Source organism: Rhodnius prolixus, unplaced genomic scaffold, assembly GCF_049639745.1.
Source record: "Rhodnius prolixus isolate KJV_2025 unplaced genomic scaffold, Rpr scaffold_1, whole genome shotgun sequence".
NCBI lineage: Eukaryota > Metazoa > Arthropoda > Insecta > Hemiptera > Reduviidae > Rhodnius > Rhodnius prolixus.
Window position 1 is genome coordinate 13,123,923 of NW_027411581.1, and position 26,003 is coordinate 13,149,925.

A 26,003-nucleotide genomic window follows, 5' to 3' on the forward strand; every position below is an offset into this window, starting at 1 on the left:
TATTTCTGTTATTGATTAATTAACCAGTTACGAATATAAATAATTAATTGTTTAAAACTGATTGAGAACAACTCTTCAAAGATAATGAAGACGTGGGCGGTGAAGGTGACAAGAAAGTTACAATATAATGAACGCTAGACGAATCGTAAAGTCAATCAGACATAGTTTTGTAGATCAAAAGAGATGGCAACAATTAATTATCTTTCTTTTCGACTAACAATTTCAAAACAGAAAACTCAAGTGAACATTGATGAGAATGAAAAGACAAGCAAGAGGAAGTAAGGAATAAATACTATTCGAGAACAGCCAGTGTTGCCAAGATATTCTACCCAAGAGAACACACTATATTATTATTTCTAAAAATTGTTACTGCAATCTCTATGAATGAATTAATTTACTTTCAAAAACTAGATGCCGGGAATGAATACACCATTGATGTAATTATTCCCTTGAATGTGGCTAAGCGATGAAAGAAAGCTATTATTTTGAATTTAGCTTACGATATATAAATTGGCTTAACTATTCAAGATTGCGAGGAATACTGAACTGAATTCAAAATGATGATAATAATAAATTACGGGTCTCTATGTCGACTGGATAAGAAGTAGAATTTATCTAGTGAATGCAATGAGTCTACTCATTAGAATACTGACGTAATCTCTATGTCTACATTATTACTATTGTAACAGTTAAATCACTTGAACACTCCATAAGAATGAATTTCTGATTGGTTAAAAGAGCAATAAAATGGAATAGCTTCGAATGTTATTTAGGGCAAAGGAAAGAAGATTTTTACAACAAATTATTTTTGTGACGTTTGGCCACTGATTTCTGGTGACGTGTACACTGGAAATTCTATGAGACTTTTGAGCTAACTTATAAAATGCCTAAACAAAGATAATATATACAAGTTTATAACTTATTATCTGCCATTCCAAGGTTAAATCCTAATTTGTCTGGGCTAGAAGAAAACGTAAACAAAACTGAGAAGTTATTCTAATGTTTGAAAGTAGAAGACTATACTTCAATATAATAAACTAGCTTGACAAAGAAGCGGCGGCAACTATAAGCGGTGATACTGTAAAAGGATCTGGAGTATGATCTGGGTCAGATAGATAAAGTGACATAGTAACAGAGAGATCCCAAGGGTTCTTGAACAACATCAAATAGAGTTCAGTGACGTCAGATCTAGATTGAAATCACGTACTTTGAACTTCTTTGGATGCTCCATTCTTGTGGAGGTTTGTTTAAGCAGAACTTTTTCAGATAATTTTTTTTTAAAAAAATCAACACTTTTTCTGATTGGGGGATCTCTTGCATTTCCAGTGAATATTCGATTCCAGTGAATCTTTAAAAATGGAATTGGTCGCAAAACTTGCTAGTAAGCGAGGCCCAAATTATGTTCTCCCAGTACTCAATCACCGATTGACAGATTTAAATAAATGAAATGGAATCTACGATTTCAATACAAGCCCTAGTACACAGTATTGATTCTCTAGGATGTAATAGTTATTTTATACTTTATAGTAAAAGAGAAAAAAATTGTCAAAGTTGGGTTTTGTTTTTCAACGTTACGCTTTTTCGTGCACTTGTTGACGAACAACCCTTTTACAACTGTCTTACCGGACAATAGTATTAAATGGGCTAAATAAGTTGCGGTTGAAGAGACGTCACCTACATATCTGTGTCTTATGTGCATTTCAGAAAAGTTGGAGGTGTCCGTACTAAGGGTTGTTAGGCCGGAAAAGTCGTCCATAAGACGACCAACTTCCCCCCAAAATATTTTTTAATTGTAACAAATCCTTATTGTAAACATTTCAGATTTCCCCCGTAAATGCTCTTACAACGCTCTTAATCTGAGGTTGTGAAAAACCTGGTTATTCGGTGAAAATTTAACATTAATGTAATAAACTAGCACAATGAATGAAAACGTTGAAACAGAATAAATAAGGGTTTATAATTTGCACTTAAATTTGTTTTATCTTGTTGTACAAAAAGAATAAAGAAGAAGATTATAAAAAGACGGTGAAGGTGGAGTTAAAACAAAAAAGGAAACGAAGAAATATTTAATATATTCTAAACCATCTAAGGAGGATTCAAGAGAAATAAGAAGAGGGAAGAGAGGAGGAGAGAAGACAGAAAACGCTAGCGAGGAGAGCAGATAGCGGCAGAGGAGAAGACCACTCCCCTCTATATTCTGGAAACACTCACACAAAGTTAGGTTTGATTATACAAAAACAAAATTATACTAATCTCTGAGTATGGGTATCGCATCCTTTTGCCTAAGATGCCACTTGTCTTTTGAAAGTACCAGCGAGAAATCCAATATCAACTTGCGGACTGTTCACTGTAAATAAAACTACTGAATTATTATCTTATCTCCAGTGGAAGTCGGGTCGGACCAGAATCGACCAAATACCATCTTCTGTGAGATTTTCTTTCTAAGTGACAATCGCCTTTTTTTTTAATCTACTTTCTCTTATCTCTCATTCTTACATCAGGTGATAAGAGATTATCACAAGGGTACCACGAATTACACCAAATTGGATGGAAAGTCTAGTATTGCTCACTTCAATTAGTTTTCTTTTAATTGGTTCACTATATTCATATTTTCTAAATGTAAATATGAACACTATAACTTACAGATATCCTTTTTTCTTTTCTATAGGAAAATAAATGATGAAAAGCGACTTCATATTTTTCTATTATTTCGTGACTTTCTAGGATATTGCTTCAATGATAGCCTAGACTATATATTCCTAGTCATGGATATCTATGTATAACACTTTTTCCGGAAAATTCGACTAAGTTTACTTCAAGAGAGAAATATAGGTAAGCTTGTAAGATCATACAAACTTATTTACAAAGAAGCAATGTTAAATGTGATGGTAATATTTCAAGATTAAAGAACATTCCCCCAATTGGAAGTCTTACTTTAGAGAACAGATTTTTTGTTTCATTGTTAACAATTTGGACTTTAACCTTTAATCAAAGTAACTTAAACTTACCATTTTTTTGTTTAAGAGACATTTGATTCACAAACGCGCACCCTCCTATCGGTAGCTAAAAAAATAATAGCTCTCTACTCCTAAGAACTTATTTTCAGTTTTGATAATCTGAGAATGATGTCGAAACTTATCATACATTATAAGTAACAGAAAGAAATTATATTATCAAAAGAGTAACAATAATAATTAAGAAAATTAGATTACAAAACCAAAAATTTGAAGCCATAATTAAGCTTGACTAGGTTTTTTTAAATAATGGTTAAAATACAGATTGTTGCAACCAGTAATTTATCCTCAGTTCCGTCGTGATCACGCTAACAGGTAATTTTATTCACTCGCCTTTTCTAGGTCTCACTAACTAATAGCAATAATTAATAATAATAATAAATAAACTAGCAGCAAACTTTGCAGTTCTATTTTTCAGTTTTTATTTAAATATAAGGAATTATTAGAGCCTTAGCTTAGTATTCTGTTTTCCGGAAATCCTCAGCTGAATTTGGTCGTTAGATTATCAGGTAAAATAATAAAAAACAGTACCTGAATATTATGTTAAAGATTTCGAACTTATTGCTTTAAATTTAGCTGTGGTAATTAACAACGAAAATTCAGTGCAGGGAATCAAGTCTGTATCATCAAATATGAAGAATTTCAAGTTCAATAATATGAATATGAAATTTACTTAAGTTTTATCAAAAACAGCGCAAGTATGGAAAAAGTGGGAAAACTTTATATTATATGGAAAATATAATACAGGAAATACTTTTAAATTAATTTAATTCAGGAACAAAGAAAATACAAAATATTGAAGGTAAATCTATTTTCTCATTTACAAGATGGTGAAAATAAAGTAAATGAAAAAAAAGAAGCATGAATTATGATCAGTTCTAGAAGAGGCTGAGCATTTCCTGGAGGTCTACAACAATCAGGACCCCAAAAATAGGAATGTTTAGTAAAAAAGTGACCCCACAGGAGTAAAGGATAGCCTAACTGTGGACAACCTGCAGCCGCCAGTAAGATCTGCGTGATCGGCTGCTATATTTCCCGACTCCAACATGATCAATAAAGATGAATCATGGTTCTATTAAGAGAAATTGTAAAAAACCATTATTTCTGTATTTTTATCTTCCTTAGTACAAGCAAATATTGTGACCGTTTTAAATTTCTGGAATTAGGATTTTTGCAAGTAGAATAGTTCCATACTGTCAAATTTATTGTTTTCAGAATTTATCACAAAATGGCGGTCTTAATTTTCCTCATTCACATCTAAGCAGATTACGGTTTTTTCCTTCATTCCGCCACACGCAGCTGTACAATTAACACCATACAATCACCCACATTCTGTGCACAAACATCGACAATTTAGGAAGCCAAAATGATCTTTAAAGTTGCAGTGAATTTCGTTTACATCAATACCATTTTTCAATTAACAAAGAGTTGTATGTATGAATGTTAAAAGTGTTGAGTCAGGGCAATGGTAAACTTACATTTGCCATCTAAACTTGGCAAACTAGGCATGGAACATGCTGAAAGCAAATAGGAAGTAAGAATAAAGCGGAACCATTAAGCGGAATAAAGAGTAAAGAAGGAAGTTGCTCTAACCCAAGTTCTTGACGTAGTTGAGTTAATGCTAAAGGTGTTCTTACATCCATTAGATTGTCTAAAAACTTCTGTAGCCTAATTGATAACAAACAGAAACATACAAAGATGAACGTCAAGCAAGAACTTTAAACTACAAACACATGAACAAATGTATTTCGTCTAACTTCCCCATTATTTCATTTAAAATAATTACAGACAATTTAACTGGGTAACAATTTTGATAAATCTCAGCAATTTAGTTTTAATGAATTCCAATTTAAATTAGAACTTCTTCCGCTACTTATATTTACAATCGTTACAAATTTGGATTTAATGGAAAAGATGATCCAGTCTTTACACAGCATTTACAGAAAATAATTTAACAATTAATTTCGTAATGAAGTTTTGCCTATTTTCAGCGAATTTCAGGGTATTACTAGGAGTTTCTTTTTGGATGCCGAGGTTAAGTTACAGATAACCATTATGGTTTTAATTCTCACTCTTTCACCAAGTAACCAGTAAAAGGATGTGACAGTTCACTGAAGGAATTATTAGCGAGCTGCCTAATATTATAATTTTAGTCTGCAATCATTGATAAAGTGCTAGTCTATTCACTCTAAATTATATGAAGCTTTCTTGTTAAACAGCTATTTACTTTTCTGGTTGGCTAAACGTCTAACAACTAAATTATGTATCACGAACGGGGGCGTCGGAAGCACATAATTTACTAGTAACAATTTTTTTTTTAAACAAATACAAAATAGTTACCAGCGAGTCTCAGACTGTGGAATCTTTACCTAGTACAGACATAGGGGAGAGGGCCATCTCCCAAAAGGGTCTTCCTTAGTACTCTACGAACTGTCACTTAAAGATTACAATTAATGTTTTAAATTATATAAGACTAATAAACAGTTCTATTTTTATTAATAGTTTCAACCAAAACTATAACAATTTTTGCAAAAAAATCACTAAAAAAGAGAAGATATAATTTTTGCATTCTTTTTAACATAAAAAAAGCTTCTGTGCGGGGCAGTAAAATGAGAATCGATGAAACTTGAAAGTCGATGGTCTTTAAAAGGGGAAGTGAACCCACATCATTCTAGTGCGATTACAAAACATGATGCTGGGGGTACATCCTAATTTGAAATGATTCAATTATCGGTTTATCGGACAGAAAAGAGATTGCCTTAAAACAGATTTTAGATTTTTAATAAGATTACCTGAGATACATGTATATCTTACATAGTATTAAACTGGTTTACCTGAAACCCCAATAATTTCATTAATTCATTAAACTTAATCATCTTTGTCTAAAAGATAACCTAATAGAGTAATACCTATCTTTCCAGGTGGGCTTTACGTCTAATTGCCAAATTAGGTGCCAATGTCAGAGGCGACTAGCAAACATACTGTACTGCAATTTTTTCTTAACCATTAAATAAAATCCAAGGCCTAAGACCGGGAATCGAACCCAGAGCCATGTTCAATAATCAATTAGTCGCACATAATTTTCTATTACAAATATCGTTAAAGAGATACTACCAACATAACGATAGCGAATTACAAGATGAAAATAATCGCTTTCTTAACGCATTAAAAATAAGACCGAGGATTAAGTGAAGCTAAATTACATTGGCAGACTATTGTGGGTGGTACAATTCGATTGGTGTAAATGTAAATTTCACGAACCATTTACAGTAAATGTTATTTGAACGGGCATGTAGGGTGAAATTGGATTGGGCAACCATAATTACGAGTACCTACACTCTCAGACACACTTGTCCATCCGGCACCGAAATGTTATTTATTAATCTCTTACCCTTCAAACCAGACTCTATAGCCTTTTCTCCGGAACTAATAGTCCTACTAAATTTACTAAAACTAATTCTTGTAATGAAATGGTTCTAAAATCCCATTTCTCTTGACATATAGTTTTATAGACATTTATAAGAAGTATATTATTTAATTAATCTACGTTTTGAAACATTAGAACAGTTGTTTAAGAGATCGCAACATCTACCCCAGTCAAGATGGATATACAAATCTGTACTATGAAATGGATATAATCTTTTCTCGGGACAACGTAAAGCTGTTAAAGAATTGGAAGCACTGAACTAAGGCAGACATTCAAAGATCTGAAAGTATTGTAAATTTACAGGTTATGCAAAGCACTAGAATGACCTTCTATTTAGATTATAAAACAGCATATACGATTGCGCAATTCCCTTTAAACGCTGAATCTTTTAGCAAGTAGGACCATAAATTTATAGTAAAATGGCACATTAATACAAAGCATAAACTAGGCGCCTCTGTAGCCGAGCGGTTAGAGGCGAGACCTGTAAAGCTAATATGTATTGTGGTACTGGGTTCGATTCCCGGTCTTAGGCCTTGGATTTTATTTAATGGTTAATATGAGAAATTTACAGTAAAGTATGTTAGCTAGTCGCCTCCGTTCACGATACCTAATTGGTGCATGGGCGTAAAGTCCGCCTGAAAAAATAGGCAATAAAAAAGAACTAATACACTACTCCACCAAAATCGCTCCTTTTTCTCACTCATGAATTTTAGGGCACTTCTAAGGAAAGAGGGATGGTTATGCTTTTCCCTAGATAATTAGATAGATTAAACTAGGGCGGCCTCAAGGCCTACGCCACTGCGACCCCTTTGGATCTATTGTGGCTTCCCTCACTCTAAAAAGCTCACCCTCCAGACCCGTCCTTTTAATCAGACTCTTGATGCTGGAGAGCGGCTCTTGGGTAAAGCTCAATGCTTTTCCCTAAAGTGCCTTTTTCAAGTAAATTCTAGCCCAACACACCATTAGCTAGAATTAAATTATTTATTAACATTTAAAATTTGTAGAAAATGATGTAACCGAAATTATAACTTATTTATTTTTATACATTATTTGCAATCGACCACTTACTGCAGAAATGATCCTGTAGAAGTAAGGTCTTCTAGAACTCTTCCTGACAACCCGACAAGACGCCTTAAGAGACAGTGGCCTCGTGATCTCCTCTCAAGTGAAGAGAGCGACTAATAGCCTGTTTTGGAGTGTTACCACTGGGTAACTTCTCCACTCGTATTCTTCTGTTATTTGTTGTTACCCTGTTATCACTGTTACTTATAGCGCTAACGCGCTGATTGTAGCAAAAATAAACGCAAAAAAAAAAAATATTTTTATAATCTCGCGCATGACTATGAGTTAATAGAAGTTTTTATCACAAAAATAACATAATATTTTTTTAAAGTTTTCCGTGAAAAATAACTAAGCTATGTTTAGGGACGTCTAGTTTTTCCGGTAGGCTAGTCTTTGTGACTGCCAATTACTTGAGCAAGTAATTTCGTGGGGAAACTACACATATGTGGTGTTCCCTTTGAGGCACTTATTTTATTTATTTATTTGCTTAAGATTGTGGTCTATAGAAAGAGGTTTGTACATTCTTATTATACCTAAAATCAGATAAAGATACAAAGAAATAAGGACAACACAAAAAAATGAAGTACAAAATAACAAAAATAAAGTAATTCTTGACATATAATTACTTCCATATGGAAGAAAGGTATAATGAGCCTAGTATTTTCAAATGGGAAAAGATTCTTAACTGAAATTGATATTCTAGGTTCAAAATATGATCTCTAAAAATCAGGTTTAAATCGAATGGTGACTTTATGACGTAGGATTAAGAGTTTTTGACATTTTTAAGAAAATGACTCAAGGATTTTTCAATAAAATTGAATTTCGCTGGTTTCCTGGAGAATGTGTGACTAATATTAGACTTAAGTTGCCTGCTGCAAAGTTTTAGTAGAACTTGGCGAGAAGCTAATCCATTAATTTATTAAATTTGTAAGAATTACTAAAAAAAGATTGATAAAGTGGGTGCAGCTAAATGTAGAAGTTTAAGATGGTTGGAGTGCGAGGGGTGGGAAAGTGAAGTTGGTTGGAGCACAATTTGGAGGAGTCGAAGAGCCGGCACTTTTCTATGATGAGATATAAAAGTTAAGGCAACAACAAATTGAATGAAGAACGCTCGCTTGCTGCCAGATTACATGAATATTGCTTTAGTCAAGAGTGGAACAGCTGTTACGCTGACGAACTGGCTCTCATATAGAACAGGGCTGTTTCAATAGATTTTACTAAGCTCTTTATCAAATTGGACTTTATTCACTCAAGCAGAATATCAACAAGACAGCTAGATAATATGCTAAAATTGGAAAACCTCTCAATGAATTACTTACATTAAAATTTTACATCAAGGAAAGCTACTCTACATCAACAGAACTGAAAGCGAACGGTCATATGTATAGAGGAAGTGAATGGAAGAAAAGGTTATTTCAACAAAATAAAATGGAAAATTTAAGATAAACTTGGGAGTAATAAAACCAAGTTTTCTTTCAAGACCAGAGTTTACCAACCAGGTTATAAAACTTTCGAGATGGATCATTAATTGAACTTTTGATTTATTTTACTGGTCCTTCACCCCGTAGGGGAGAAGTGGATTAGTCACTTCTTCAGGGTGCTAGCGTCCCTGCGGGTATCCTAGCCTAATATGAACATGAGCAACATATACTGTTACAATCCAATACATTTATACAGTACAGATAGGGCATAGTCATCTGTACAAGGAGGGGGCTTATTAGCTCGAAGCGGTTGTGCAGATTGTGTCAGGATGAGGAGGAAACGGCCTCTTACTGGCTGATCATTGCGTTACAATCGAGTGATATGAAACCATTGGCTCTTTGAGGCCAAAAAAGATAGTAGCGCAAAAAGAACTAGTAGGGAAAGTCCTCAACCTCTTTAGTAGGGGAGGTTTCGTATACTAGATCCAAAGGGGATGGCACAATAAGCCTCTTTTGGCTGCGGTGCCGTGTGGCATAAGTCCCACCCTGATAATCTAATCTACTGATCCTTCAAATCACCCACATCAATTATCTTTTATGAAAATAAGCAAGGCAGTATGAGCACTTAGGGTAATTGAAAGTAGTCAACATATACTTCACTATTTACACAGAATTTGCGCATTTATAGACGAGAAATATTGTCTAAATAAGGAAAATCTAAAATATGTAAAGCTAAAATCACCGCTAATGGCCAAATGGCATATTAGCTAAGCGAAGAATCTATGATTGCCGTAAATCGATTTTTTGAGATCTACCCAAATTAAAAATTAAAACCATCGTGAAGTTTTAATTACTGTTAATTATTTTTGGTGACTGAATCACAGTTTCAATAGGATGAAAAATTATTGCCAGTTTCAGTCATTATAAACTCTATTATACCGAGCTTTCGACCTAGGGACTAGGTCATCTTCAGGGCTAATTTACAATATACTGTTTTACATCATTAGAGGGTTGGTGTGTCTTCTGTATTGTCTGTTCATGGAAGGTCGAAAGCTCGGCAGAATAAAGTTTATAATGACTGAAACTGGCATTAATTTTTCATCCTAATAAAGTTTTAACTTTTAAGGTTATTATACTCTTATACTACAACGCTTGAGGTTAACACATCTAAATATACTCATTGGAAATGTATATCCATCAATTGATTGGGATTGAATACTTAAGGTTTCTCAATCCCCAAATCATAAAGCCAATGCATTAATAAATAAATAGATAAATCCCTTTGCTCTATCTAAATTTTATTGTAGAGTGTATTGTGAATGTTCTTTTAAAAAATGAAAGACCTAGGGTAGAGTCATTTTTCAGGGCTTCCTTTAAAAGTTTGGGGATATTGTTCTGCCACCTGATACGTGGATAGGAAGGTTATTCCGTTACAATATACTGTCAATTGTTTTGATCTACAGACGACTATTTGGGAACATTTCTGTTCAAACACACATGCCACACTTCATACACACTAAATACTTTACCTTTTTATTAAGCAAAGGGAGGAGTTAGGAAGATAATAAGGGACTTCATTTTCCCAAGGGATAAATATAAAAAAGAAAGTTTGTGAAAAGAGATATATTCGGAGGTAGAGTTAGAGGGTACGGCTTGTTAGCGAAGAAAAAGCGGGAATAAGTTGGCGAGTGGCGGTGGCGGGAACATTGGGCTTGCCGCATACTAACTAGGCGCCAGTACAAGCGCACATGTGGCTAATTAGCTGAAAGAACATCTTTCATCGTTCTCTTATCATATAGATATTATATGAATATACTAAATTAGGAAATTACCTGAAGAATTATGGAGTGAGAATGTGCTGATTAATTTAGAAACTAAACATAGATTCGTCTATTAAAGACACGTCTATCTCCCGAACTATGCACTATCGCTTTCCAAGTGATAGCCTGATAGTGAATCTAGAACAGATCTATTATGCCGCTTACTGGTGCCCTGCTCCCTGCAGATGATAAACAACTTATCCAGGTTCTCTAATAAAAGTTCTAGCAAGAACTTGGAAGTCGGAAAAACGAGGATTCTATCATCTCTAATGCAACTCACTCATGTCACTCTCCAGCATTTCCCAGACATTTTGAGAGAAAACCTAATAAACATTTTCGCATTAAACCATTTTTCAGCTAATTAGCCACATGTGCGCTTGTACTGGCGCCTAGTTAGTAATAAATGAAAATAAATTGGGATTTCGATGGAGGTTTTCAGTCTTCAAGTAGGGGCTTTGTGTGGAGGAAGTTGATGTGGATTTCACGGGATGGCAGTTTATGGTTGAGCGGAACACGCTTCAGGTAACAGTTTACGGATTCAACAACCTATACCATTCTTTTTTAAACCGCATATTTTCCACTAGCTGATAAAAGATTAAAATTAAAGCAGAATCACAAAAATATAAGAAAAAACTGATAGCTAAAAGCAAATATTTTTAAAAAAATAAATGAATAGTCGAAAGAAAATACGTTTAATCACAAATATAGTTATATAAGTATACAAAAAAATACATAATGTATGATATATTTGAGCCGTATCCTGTCCCGGTATGCAACATTCCACTATCGCACTTACGTACATAAAGTGGCATATATTTTTGAAATCTAACACATACACACCTCCACTAGCTAGCACTATCTCGCTGGCACTTTTTTTTATTTTCTTCCTTTCAAGCGGCCTGCATTTCACAAACTTCTCACTTCCGGCAACTGCGCCACCGGCGAAGAATCAAGCCACCGCCACCACCACGGACGTCCCACCTTTCCCGGCGATAGTGGTACGTGGAAAATAAAACCAGCTAAAGCAGACTGGAGGCTGTGTTAGAGGTTATAGTCGTCTCTTACACACAGCCCACTTAGCTCTAGCAGCTTACATCTACAGCTGTACTCGTTCCATATTCAACGAGATTCCTCTTCCCTGCTGGGTGAGGTTTCTCTCTTTATTTCACACTTGGAAATGAATATCCTGCAAATTTCTTTAACTCTTCTTCAAGTTATTCTGGCAATTCTTGTAAAATACAACCATTGCCCCGATAGTTTTTGCTATATTCTGTTCAAAAACAAATTCTTCTTTGTTAACTAACTATAGTTCTGTGAAACTCTAGTAACCAGTAATAATAATAATAAGCTTTATTTATTATTATATACATTTTTAAAATAAATTTACGAGAATACCCAATTAAATTTTAAATTGAAGCGCCTACTGCATGGATTGCAGTCCGTCAACAGAAGTTGACTCCTACTCAATGTACTGTATCTTATTATAAAAATATATACTTCACGCTTACATCTCTAAATAATAAAATAATATATATAACTAAATACAAAATACCTTATAAATAAATTTAAATTGCAACAAACTAGAAATAAATTCCTTAATCAAAACGTTTCTGTATTTCCGGGCCGTTACATTACCTATTTGTACATTTTCTCTCAGCTATGACCGTTTATATACTGAACAGTTAACAGTTAGTTTAAAAAACAGAAGAAGATATTGGGAGTGATTTAATTAGATCTACAACATCCTCAAGAGTTTCAAGTGAAAGTATAAACAGACCAATTTAGTTGACCAAAACTTAGGAAAGGCCATGCCAAGGCGTTTTACAGGATCTCTGACTATCAGTGAAGCCAGAGCCCTCTAGCTAACGTCTAACTCAATCGTTCTGTTATGATAATTTTAATCGAACTTAATAATCGATATCTGATATCTAAATTTTTAAAATAATCTGTTGAAATGAAGAACCTAAACACAATAATATTTAAAAGAACGGTTTTCTTTAATTTTCTTTTATAAAGTTTTAATCGAGACGTTTTCCAAAGAGAAAACTCTAGTATGACTAGGTCCCTCTAGTGAGACCTAAGCTAGGAACATGTTTGGAACAGCAAAAGCATTCTGTGCAGAAGAAGTAGAGGTTCTTATAACACCTAGGAGGTTAATATTAGCACAATATAGAGCAGGAAGGAAGTACTAGGATACCGCCAAGAGAATAACGAAGTGACATGGAGGCGGCACCTCCTACTTCCTTCTTCACACTTTCATTAAGGGCGTAAGGAACAGAGGTAGGATGTAAGGGATCTAGGTTGGTCAAGGCTACTGCCCATGGAACAGGGAGCCTGGGGATATTTATAGTCCCTTAAGGGTCATTTTGGAAGCACTAAGTTCTGCCTTCAACGTACAAAAATATAAAAGTTATTCCTTAGGGATACCATCGTAAAGAATTAGTTAAATTAACAATATGACTTTTATATTCAGCAAATAATGTGCGATATAAATATGCCAAACGCCGCCATTATGAACTCTTGGTTGCAGTGCTATTCTTGCAGTAACACGTGCATGCTACTGTAATGGGACTGTAGTTTAGACATTTCAGCGCATTTCGTGTTATTCTACCATTACAGAAATTAGGAATTTAATTTATTCAAATTAACATTAACAATTGGTTTTTAAATTTGCATACTTATATGTTAGTATTAATTTAGTAGAAGCTTGAATTTAATTGGTAGAAAATCTGTTACACATACAAACACACTGGAAGGTAAACATTTCGAAGATTAGGCACAATTTAACAGCAATTAACAACCGAGATAGGTAAAAAGTTAATTAATGACCTACCTAATGTAAATCAACAGTTTGCATTATCAAATATTTACAAAATAAGCGTGTAAATTTCTTCGTTGATTTTAATCATGCTTCTACGAGGGTCATTCAATAAATAATCAGACAAACTTATTTAGGGAGTGGGCGCATTATTTTACAGCTATGAGAATGGAAGGGAATAAGTAAGCGCTAAACCAACTAAGCACTAAGCATTATGTGTGAACATTTATGCTGTTTAATAAAACAAAGAAAGAGATGCGAGAAAGATAGAGCTATTTCAGAGGAGTTTAGCTGGAGAATTTAAGTGGTTATGGAGCAATGTTTGGTAGTCTAAAACCCATATACCCATTTCCACGATAGAAGACAATTGTAAAGAATCCGACCAACGCTTTAGCTGCTTCAACGGCTCAATAACAGACATATACAGACCATTACAGAAATACGGCAGCCGCTACACGAGTAGAAGAGCATATTTCACAGAACACTGAGGAGACTATAGTGGTAATAGTTAAGCCTGCTGCGAGTGGTAGAAAAGCCTCGACTGTGGTAGAGGGGTTGGGACCCAGCCATGGTAGTAATACCCGGTCGCTTCGCACCAGTAATGGCGCATAAAAACTGGCCAACCAAGGCATTAGTAGGACTTTGGTGACGCCAATTATAAATCAGAACAGCTACACACCAGCCTCCATAGTGTGAAGCTAAGGGGCTTATAGCGCTTTGGTTTGTTTCGGCTAGTCCGTGTGAGCGCTGGGCGCGTATGAAAGTGCATCCATATTATTATTCACTCTAAACTCTCAGTAAGCACGTGTCCCATGCACACCAAAATGGCTTACTCCCGAAAAAATATTATCAAAATGGTAGAAAAATAATAACAATGATACAGGGCAGAAAGGAAAAAAAAAAAAATCGACCCAATTAAAATCCAGCTCCCTAGGATTTGCTTAACAATGGTTGTTGAAGATATAAGTGGAAAATGGAGGAAATTAAATAGAGGTAAGCGGAAAAGTCGAGTAAGCGACAATGGGTGCTCTTCGGACAAAGAGCTACGCTGCGGCAAGGCTACATAGCGAAGCTCGCTTTTAACAACAATACAGCCTCCTGTAGCACTTCACATCTAACTAGGACGACAAGCTCATGCTCCATCTGCTAACGTGGAATAAAAATATCCTTCTCTCTTTTTTTTGGTGTGTATCACATTCCTGTCCGAACGCTCTAAATGAAGAGGAGAATGTCCCCGGCGAGCTGGGGTTGGCAATCTAATGGGAAAACCCTACCTAATATTTCCTGGCTCTATAATAAATGTCCACCCAAAGATTTATAGCTCACCCAAAGTTGGAAAGAAATTTATTTAGTTTTTGTGTGCCTTTAATATCACTTACAGAGCAGCCGACAGAATCAGTGCTTCATTCCGATTGGCAGAAATGAGATTCTCCAACATGAAACCAAAGTGTGCGTCAAATATAAGCTTTTACGTCCAACTAATAAATCCAGATTTGAATACAATAACCAGAACTACATGCGGAACATATTACCGAATTTTTTTCAAAAACGTCTCCAGCGGTTTCCCTAAAATTGCTTAAAGCACAAGTGAGTGGGTAGCGCAAGACTAACTGAGTCAGCAGCCATTTGCAAGTAAACATAGAAAATGGCGGATTTATGTGCGACAACATGTCCAATTAAATATCCAATACTCCAAACTTTTCCGCTTCTGGCTTACACTATAAGTATAAATCTAATTATATAATGTATGGAAGATTTCTATTTTTAGAGTTTTTAAGATATATATATATTTGATTTAATTGCATAATGCGAAAATTCATGAAATACTTATGGGAAACAATAAGTATGAAAAATGTTAATAGTACTTTTCGTAGAAATAATTACCAATAAAGAACTAACCAATTACAGTAGATTTAGGCGGCTTGTCGGACCATCAGAAAGCCGGGATTTTTAGGTAGTCATACCTCCTTTAAATAGGCCACGTCTTGCCCAATGAAAACTCAAATCTAGCCAGTGAATAAAATGGAGGTTTCCTTTTCTTACAGAATTCATACTTTCTACAACAAAACAACTGTCTAAAAACTCTTCTTCACTTGAGTCTTGATCTGTGGTTTGCATTATGCTTGGGCAACCCTTTCCTCGCCAAAACCGAGGAAGTTTAATTTATTTAAAACATCACTTCCTTAAAAACTAAGCAGACTTCCATTTCTACCATTTCCCATTTAATGGATGATTATATCTTAAGGTAATGTCACGGTAGTGGAAAATACACGAATGCGGTTTGACGCGCTGGAGAAGGCTGTAAACGCCATGAAGGGTATTACAGTGCGGCACTCAAGTACAGCTGCAATATACATGAGCGTTTCACATCTCCTTTCACTTCCTCATATTGACACACACCCTTTCCTCTGACAGTCTCCAGACTTAGCAACTCTTTCCTTCCAATATATCTCTTCTACAACATACTTACACGAACAGAGAAGTAACTCCTTTCCTTATTGCTACTCCCGTAAGAGATTTCCTACAATAAGCTTCTCCGTAGCTCACTTTAAACTATACTAAAAAAACAAATCCTCTAAGCAAGAGCAACCGTAAAGCTTCCTAGATACCCGCAAATATAAACAGCGTCTTCCTGAATAAACTATCTTAGATTTTAAATACTACTTGACCATGTATATTTTTTTATTTTTACCTTAATTATGCGACGATATCGGATTGAATGTAGAAGTTCTAACTCTACCGAATGGCAATAATGAGTTATGAAATGATATTGGGATGTTAGGCAACAACCCATTCGGTTTCCGTTCTATTACTTCCACTCATCTAAGACATTATTCAGGAAAGAAATTGTTATAAGACGAGCAGTACGAAAGGGAAGTCAAGCTCTTTAAATCGGAAGTGTCTCGAAAGTTTGATAGGTCCTTCAATTCTCTTACCAGAAATATCCCATTTTCTAGACTTAATAAGAATGGATAATTCCGTTATTGAAATTCCCCACTTTTGTTGGGATGGAGAAATTAAATTCACAGAAATAAAAAAACGAACAGCTGGCCGTTATAAGGAAAGATCTGATATTGTCGACTAATTAAAAAATAAAAACTAAAAAATAACTAGAGAAACAAAAAACTATAGAAATAAACTCGTTTCTCTTTTACTCAAACTTTCTTTTTTAATTAAAAAAGTTCCATTTCTCATTTAGGGCAGAATTAAATATTTAAAAAAATAATAAAGTAAAAGGCATCCACATGTATGAGTGAGGTGTTTGTAAATAGAAAGAAAATGGAAGGAAGCCTGAGGATATTTACTTACGTCAACAAAGGATTGTGAAAAGTAACTTCTGTTAAAAGTAAGAAAAAGAATAGTAAAACTAGAGAAAAGCCAGGATTGGACTATTAAACTATACAAATAGAGCACAAAACTACTTCCAGCGGAAGTAGAACTAGATAAATAGAATTTTAATTGGATAACGACAAAAAAAAAAACTTTTGCAATTTCAAACTGCCATTTTAAATTAAAATCAGCATAAAAAAACTTATCACACAATAGTAACTGATTAATTTTTCTTCATTCAAAAGAAACGTTTTGCATCTCAAATAAGTCTTAAATTTTAAAAAATTAAATCCCGGCAGTTGATGCAATTAAAACTTAGATACAAGTCTTGTCGGTCGCTTTTAGTTCCAAAATTACGTATTGTTTCTACAATAGAATCAGATTGCTTATCAGATTAGAATCAGAGTGATGTTATCACTGTAATGCGGCCAACTTCAAAAGTTAAATAGTTGTGAAGTTTTACAAGAAATTCGAGCGAAAACATTAAATTTTAAAACCTCCCTAACTCACTTAATACGAGTATAGTACTGATCGCAAAAAGAAAAAAGTTATTGAAATGTAAAACTGCAACAATTGTCACAACGAGTAAATATGGTAGGTACATGATAACGCAAGATCAAGATTATTTAAGTGGAGAAGGCAGTAGAGTCACTCCAGTAACTATACTGTTCTCACGATAAGAGTAGATCGCTATGGCCATCTTCTCTTCAATCTCCTTCGAGGATTACCTGGTTTCGCGGAAGAAGATAGGTGTTCAATTAAAGGATTAGAAATTGGAGCATTAAGAATGTTCAAAAATATTGAATGCAATGACTGAACTTCTAAATTGCGCGGAATGAGTTGATGACATGAAATAATCTTCACGGAGAAAAAAATGACTAATTTATTGTTGTCTAAGAAGAGACAGTTTTTGGAATTTATGAACTCGATTTATAGCCTTTAATAAGATTCCGTCCGTATATGCTCCTCCGTAGCGCTGGTGTTGAGAGATTACGTCTCCTCTCACTCTCCTAAAGAAAGGGAGTTCGCTGGTTAGAAAGAGGAGTGAACTAAAGTTAGTGAGAAAGAGAGACAGTTGGTAACCCGCAGCTTCTCTTACGGTATAAAGTTTCTTCTGTATTGTTCCAGTTACTGCCACAACAACTGACTCAAAGTAGACATCCTTCTTAAGACAATCTTCCTCGAGGATTCATTATTGTGTTCAGTAAAGCAGAAAGACCAGCAGAAGAAGTCCGCTGTTAAAATAAACAGATAAGCATTAGAATACAGGGATCTGAAATCTGTATTTCCTTTTTTCCAGCACCTTTCAGTTGGTTCCCTAAAATGCAACATTACCACTTCAAACAATCCACCACAACTTCACTTATTACAAGTATTTCTATGTAAATCTCCACTCTCTGTCGGCCGCAGGATAAATTTCCAACTTTAATTTACTTTGAACTGACTAAATACTAGCGTTTACCCTTTCGTTCTGCCTTTCTTTTCACAGCCGCTGTAATATTAATGATGCCTCTTTCATGTGACTATACTCTATCTCCTCAATCCATTCATTATAAAAAATAACTCCACTATCTTCATTAAAATCAACCGTACTGTAATCATCATATTTTCACTAGATATCTTTAATGAATTGACCAGCTTGTACATAGGTATATATATTCCATATTCTACTCAAGATAATCTCTAAGCATTTTTTTAAACAATTATGTGAAAACTGGTTTATTTATTTTTATAATTATGCGCTTAATAGTGTCGCTAAGTATTTTCCATAATATATATTAATAAAGATGAATATTATACAGATTTACTCCAGTTGTAACATTTGCTTAATTTTTACACTAGTTTTTAGCTGCAAGTACACTATTTTCTGTAGATCGCAGTAAAATAAGTATTTTGCTCATCGCCATAATAAAGATACTAGTGACAGGATGTATTCAAGATGCCAATCATTTTAAGCTCACCTTCTTCTTAACATTAACCACATTTATCTGTAGATGGTTTGATACAAATGTGTCCTAATCTCTAATTCCGATCTTTATTTGCGGAAATCCACCATTTTTATCGTTTTCCTAGTCCCTGTATCAATGCTTAGTTTGCTAAGCGATCAGCATGCATCTCTGCGCTTCCTCATCACATCAGCACATTTGCCGCTGAGAGTAGGCCTAACTGTAGTATTTTAATATTCTAAAACCCTTTTCGAATCACTCCCTTTCATTGAAAGCGCATTATTGTTGCTTGTAAAGATATTGAAAGCTTTCTAAGTTGAAGTCCGTGTTAGCGTCCATTTAAACTAGAAAATAAATTACTTTCAAAGCAGTACTTTGTTGCCCTGCAAAGAAATCTTTCGATAAACTAAGAATACTCATTTAATGGTCGTTATCAGACTCTTCCCTATTATATTAAATAATCCTTTCGATAATTATAAACAAAAACATCTAAATTAACATAAATTTATGGCAACATCTGCAGAATCAATAAATAAATAATTGCCGCCGCTCTACTCAAACCTATTCATGCCAAACATTTATTCTAATAGAGTTCAATTACTTCATTTTATGAAATCAATTTCCTGCTCCAGATGAAAAATGAATCCAAACAATATATAATCCAGGAAATTAATCAATCCAGCCGAAGGAAATAAAATGTATACTTTTTTTTTTTTACTAGAAAAGAAATAGAATGGAAAAAGGTGAAAAATTGCTTGAATCCAATGACGAAAGCAGGTGAATATGGACAACCTTCCAGTCAAATCAATCAATATCTTTATTCCTTATTTTCATCAATTGCTATCCATCTTCTTACCTACTGGAACTTCTTCCTTACGTAAGAATGGAGAGTAGTATTGCTAATTTGAATAATGTTATTATATAGAACATTCTTTTTGTCCAGAGTCCAGAAGAATACAATCATTTTCTAAGAATATACTATTTCCTCAGAAAGGAGGATATATATATATATTTCCGGTAAAAAAAATCTATATCAAATATATGATACGAAGGCAACCCTTTCTCTTGGCGAGGAGTTGAGGCGATGATAAGAGGGAATGGGCACAAAGAGCCACCCATCAATAAAGGAGCCGACTGAGGCCAACATTGTCCACATATACCACTTCGTCCAGCCGATTGTGTAACCTGATGTTATTGAACACTGGTTATATATGAGCACCCGCCAATATAACCTTCTACATGCAAAATTAAAAACCAAAGACGAGCAGTAAAACAGGGAGTTTTTTTTTTATCCCTTTTTTTTAAGGTTCGATATTTGATATGCAATACATGCGAAGATTAATGGACGTGAATAACAATTTATCACTATTTAGAGTTCCAGTAGGACGTGAATTTTCAGGATGGATTATTATTATTTTTTTTTTTTTTTGCTTAAGGGGTGGCGTCAACATCTGTGTCACCTGACACGGTGTTCTCTCGTTACAGACAACAATGTCCATCACCGGAAGGTGAGCTGTAAGAAGCTCCTAGTAAAAGGAAATCTAAGGGCCTGCAACTGGATTCGAACACAGGATCTCCGCGTGGGAAGCCAGTTCACAATTACTTAGCTAATTGCCTCCCTACGGATTATTTATTAACTTTAACAGTTGATAGTTTGTAATCTTGGATTTATATGACTACGAGTAACCTAATTTACAGAATATGTCTTTAATGGCAGCTGGGAATGCTTGTATACAATACGCCACCTCAGGGAATTGTTAGATTTTTTAGACTGCTGAACATTTGTGAACAGAACAATAGGTTACTTCAATTCAATTTGGTAAATTCAAATTAAATAGAACTGGTAAGTGATTAACTAAAACAAGTATATAATATAAAAATTAAATTGGTGAATCAAGTAACTTTCGTTAGGGTCCGTCAGTAATGTTAGTAGAGTAGTAGAGATTGCTATAGAAATGAGATGAAGTGGAAAAACACAATTGGTTCATTCAAACTCACACCGGCTTCACTTCAGGTAGTTGACTAAGGATCGATTTTCAAATGGACAAAGTGAACAATGGAATGCAATTATGGAGTTTTAAATCAAACTACCCTAATTCGAATCTTCAAAATTGCAATTTAATTTCATTTCAATTTTTTAAAATTAAAACACCAGTTATGAGGGAAAAAACGGAGTTCATCTCAATGCTTTTTAATTTTCTCTTAATGCACAAAAAAAGAGTTGTTGCCTATAGTTACATATTTTCAAGATTTGCGTATTCTCCAGTAAAATGAGTTTCGTAAGTCACCAGAGGAGCATAAGAAAAATAGTGAACAACTTAAATAAAATTAGTATGTGAGTTATACTGATCAATTCTCCGCAAAATCTTCAATGCTCTCTTCTAAGTAGCCAATCAAATCATTCACAATGACCTCAACCATTCCTTTCCCGAATGACCTCAATCCGCTATAAAAAAAATTCTTCAACACCTCGTGAAATTAATAAATATACTTTATCTACAACTAACCTCCATCTGAGTATACAAGAATTAAATCTTCTGTTCACTAAGTTCTACGTAAAGTACGTGTTTTTGCCTTCGCCCAAGAAACCTAATTGGTAGTTGGAACTCCTAAAAAAAAGTGGCGTTTTACTTTACTTTATAATTTAAGGGCAGATTTGGTAGAGTAAATGGGTGGGTTAGTCCCTAATTGGTGACTCAATGATAAGACTAAGACTAATTGCCCAATGCAACTTTTGCCGGCCTTAAATGGTCCCTTGTTACGGCCGAGCGAGTTGAAGCCTTCACATTTATGTGGCAGGCTTGCTACACTTAACAGAAATATCGATAGACTGACTTCCAACAAACGATTGTAAATTCTTATTTTGTAACTCCCACACATCTAAAAGGAAAAAAATTAGGCTCCCGAAACATAAGGTAGTTCAATTTTTTGAGACGCAAACTTCAAACCAAATTTCGAAGTGTGCAGGAAATTTACAGAATGACTTCTACACTGTTATTTCTGAAAATAAACTAAATAAAACTATTGCTGAACGGAAGTAGAAAGTACCTGAATGCCGATGATGTGGGAGAGAGAGCCAATAGGAATGGTATATTCTGAGAGGGTACTACGGTCCGTACACATCACCGACCCAACTATTATAGTAACATGTCGACGATATCAATGTCGCACAATGGCATGCTGCTGTTGAAATGAAATAGGATAACAGGGGCAGCCGACACAAAGCACATCGCCATGGTGTATGGGAGTACCATATAGCACCATTGTGACATTTCGCAGCAGTTCAGTTATCAGTCCGCTCTTCAATACACAATGACATACACAAAAACTTCATCTACGTCAGCTGTACCAGAATTCACCTCTGTTTTGCCCATACATTTTATCAGCTTAATGTTTTTTTTTTACATTATATTCTATGTTTTACAAACAATTGGTTTATATTATCTGTCGTCAACAAGCTAGTAGGGGCACAAGAGTGACGAAAACAATGCCATTCTGTTCTTAAATGCACAAGAGCGAGTTATTCGAAAAGTTTGGAATGACGAAAAAGCAGATATCTTCTTTCGAAAAATCACTTGAAAATAGGTCACTCCTCATTTTATCTTCCACTATTATTGAAAGCTACAGTTCGTCTTCCCAAGGTTACATAAAATAAAAAATAAAAAACTTCGTCTTTAACCGAAAAAGACAATGAGGGAGGCCACCACAGTCAAAACAAGGGGATGTTTAACTTTCTTTACTTTTAGTGAACACTGAAGTTTCACAGAAAATAGTATCCGTTATCCTGTCGAGGATGTCATAGAAAGTTCTTTGGAAATCCTAAAGTAATTGCCAGAAATGACAATAATTCAAGAACAACTAACAGTTTAATGAATATTCTCCTTAAAATCTCGTTACAATTTAAGGTTGAGTGGAAGCTAGTGGTTTTGAAGCGAGAATTTCTAAATAAGAGATCACCAAGTTCGAATTCCGCGTGTTTTATTTGTTAGAAAAAATTGTTTATAGTAAAGTATGTGCTTCTGCGTCCGTCCAAGAAACCTAACTGGTAGTTGGGCCTCCTTAACAATGTGGCACTTTACTATACAATTTAAGGGCAGATTTGGGGGAGTTCCTAGTTGGTGGCTCAATGATAAGTATTTTGAAAACTATAAATAGGAATGTTATATTTCAACTTCCAATCTCACAGGCCCATCTTGAAGAAAACCTATGATTTCTTTACTACCTCCACTTCGTAAAGAAATAGCAAAAACCTAAGTTGAAATACAAAAAATCTAGAATCAATCACCACTGATAAGAGTTCTTTTAATCTATACCTAGTATCTGAAGAATATATTTCAGCAAAAGGAAATTACAACAACTATTAGAGGGACAATTTACTTTCCCCGAGGTAACAGCTCAAGATTATTATTTCAAACACGACCGAAATGTGAGAAGAGGTTGATGTGCAAGGAATATTAACACCAGTCCAGGGGTGCATGGCTCACCCGCCTAGTGCATACAAACACAGGCTTATCTCTCCACTCATACTCACTGAACACTAATGAAAACTCCGCCCTATCTACATCCGGTGCCATACTACAGTGCCTCTTTTCCATGCTAATAAAAACATTACATGAACACGTTAAATGCAACAGTAACATTGCCAATCTAATATATTTCCCCCCCCCCTCTAGTCAACTGGTGTTATTTATTTTGAACCAGCCAATGTAAATGTTCGAGGTAATATTTAAACACTATGTAGTAAACCTGCACATACATATGTAGTAAAGGAGTTATTTCGAGGAGTCGCTCCTAAGCACAATTACAGGCCAAGTTTCTCATACTTCCAACAGAGTAATGCGGATAGCAGCTTAATATGCTAAACTTGATAGGTGGATGAACTTGCTGATTGTACGAGTAACTTCAGCGACATCGTGATAAAGTTTCATCCAATAACAGAGGTAGATTTATCAGTTCGGTGTAGAGATTTCGACTTCACGTGTGTCCCACGCTATACAACAGTAAGTAAGTAGTGAACTTGAAATCACTATACCCAATTCATTAACCTGGTGAATGAAAGACCTGAACCGGTCAAAGCGAGATTTGGCTGATAAATTCAAATATATTATCCAACACTGCAGAACTAACACCTCATTTTCAATTGTGAGGTGATTTTACAATTCTGCAAATTCTGCTAGTGTGGCCAGCTTACTTGTGAATCTTTAAAAAAGCTGACCAATAGCTGTACTCCAAAAACCTGTCTATTAGGCACGCAGGATACTACCTACTGCCAAGAGTCTGACGAGTCTGACTAAATTAGCCACTTACATAGCAACACAGAATATCCCAGCCTGACAACACAAACAAAATTAACTCTGACACCCAGAAAAGGGACTAGCTCCAGTAATTATAGTACTGGATTCCCAACCAAAGTTCCGATACAGTTACTTACATTTTCTCTCCCTTAAAGCTACTTACAACTAACTCATTTCCGTTGATGGACAGTGTTGTCTGTAACAAAAGAACTGAAGCCAAATATCCCGAAAGTTGACGCATCTTTGATCATAAAACACTGGAACGCTCCATCTCTAACATCTACATAATTCACGTGAATAATATAATATTTTATACTTTTAAAAAATAACAAATCTATCTTATTTCTTTCTTACCGCTTCCTAACAATCCATTCTTGTAATTTATCCTTTTATTGTATAAATAAAGCTACATAGTGGAACAATTAGTTGCATAATTCCAATAAGCCAAGTCTGCAGTATCCACCACAGATGGAATGTTAAGTCGTCATTGGAAACATAATATGGATTATTAGTTATTCCACAAGACTTAATGTTATAATGATAAGTTCAAATCGATTTAAATATTAAAACTTTTAACAAAATTTACACATCATTGATCTTTGTCTAATTTAATTGTGACGCGCGTGTAAATATATATAAGTTAGGTTATTACATTTTGCTGCAATACATTATTCAAACAAGCAAAATACAAGCACAACTCCTTGACAGTATGAGTAAACAATATCTGAATAGAATAAATTATTTATATAGGGACAAAAGTACTACAAGTGCCATGTCAATTAGTCCTGCTCTTACATTCCCTAGTATTATCTATTCATGCTTTACTTCCATAGGAGTTACATCTACAATATTACTCTGAGACGAAATTCTTTTTTCACTGACTCTTTTAAACTATTTATTTTATTCACAATTCATTGCTATTCTAAACTTTTTATGTGAAATAAATGTTAACTTTAAAAATTTATGAGGTTACAACAAAGAACTCTGCTTTTTTTATTGCAACTTAAACTTAAATTAATCTATTAAGTTTACTATGCCAAATATAGGCATCATTTTCTATAACTTAAACTCTGTTCTTCCGTTATCAGCAACTGTCTTTCGGAGAGAGAAATCTCAAACATAGGCTATTTACTTATCTATATTTGTACATTTCTTTATTACGCGAACTGTGGGCAAGTGAGTGCGAGGTAAAAGCGGAAATCAGAGAGCACCAGGCTGTGAGCCAGGATCACGGAAATGTTCACAATTCGAAGAATACTGCAGAAGACTTTCGATGTGTTCACTCCTACGATGTGAATAGTCAACATAAAATTCACCTGAAAACATTTAATGCTAGTGCAAGGTTCAGCCTCAAGAGCTACCGTAGGTAGTGATGAATCTAAAGGCAGAAAACGCTCTGGTTTTAACTTTTAAAATCACTTTACAGTTTCAGTCAAAACACACTTTAAATGTGAAAGAGAGCCGACACATGTTCAGTTGATTAAATTTAAAACCGACAATTGTGACGTTATTCTGTCATCTTCTCTTTTTAAGAAGTGAAGAGAAATTTCCCAAATTTTTGTTTTAAATCGCTGAGACAATCATAAACTGAATGGGTATATAAACTAAGATATATACTGAGAGAATAGGTACCTAAAACTAGTTAGAAATATATGTAGTATACTTAGTATACTAAGTTTTCTTCGAAGTTTCAGAAGATAAAAATCTGCCAGAATGAGATGGGCTAAAGAAAGTAATTATCGTTGGCACAGAGTAGTTTAGGAAGGAAGAAATGGTCCATTGGCATTTTGCGCAGGAAGATGTTCTAGCTTGAGACTGTGCACTACCATAAAGTTACAGTCCACATGGGGGCCAAATAACAGTTAATTCTC

At 34.7% G+C, this 26,003-nt stretch overlaps 1 protein-coding gene across 45 annotated transcripts in view; it reads right to left on the minus strand.

Annotated features, from left to right (window-relative positions):
* Positions 1-26,003, minus strand: part of LOC141454744 (uncharacterized) — a 405,562-nt gene that overhangs the window by 41,716 nt on the left and 337,843 nt on the right. The window lies entirely within an intron of this gene.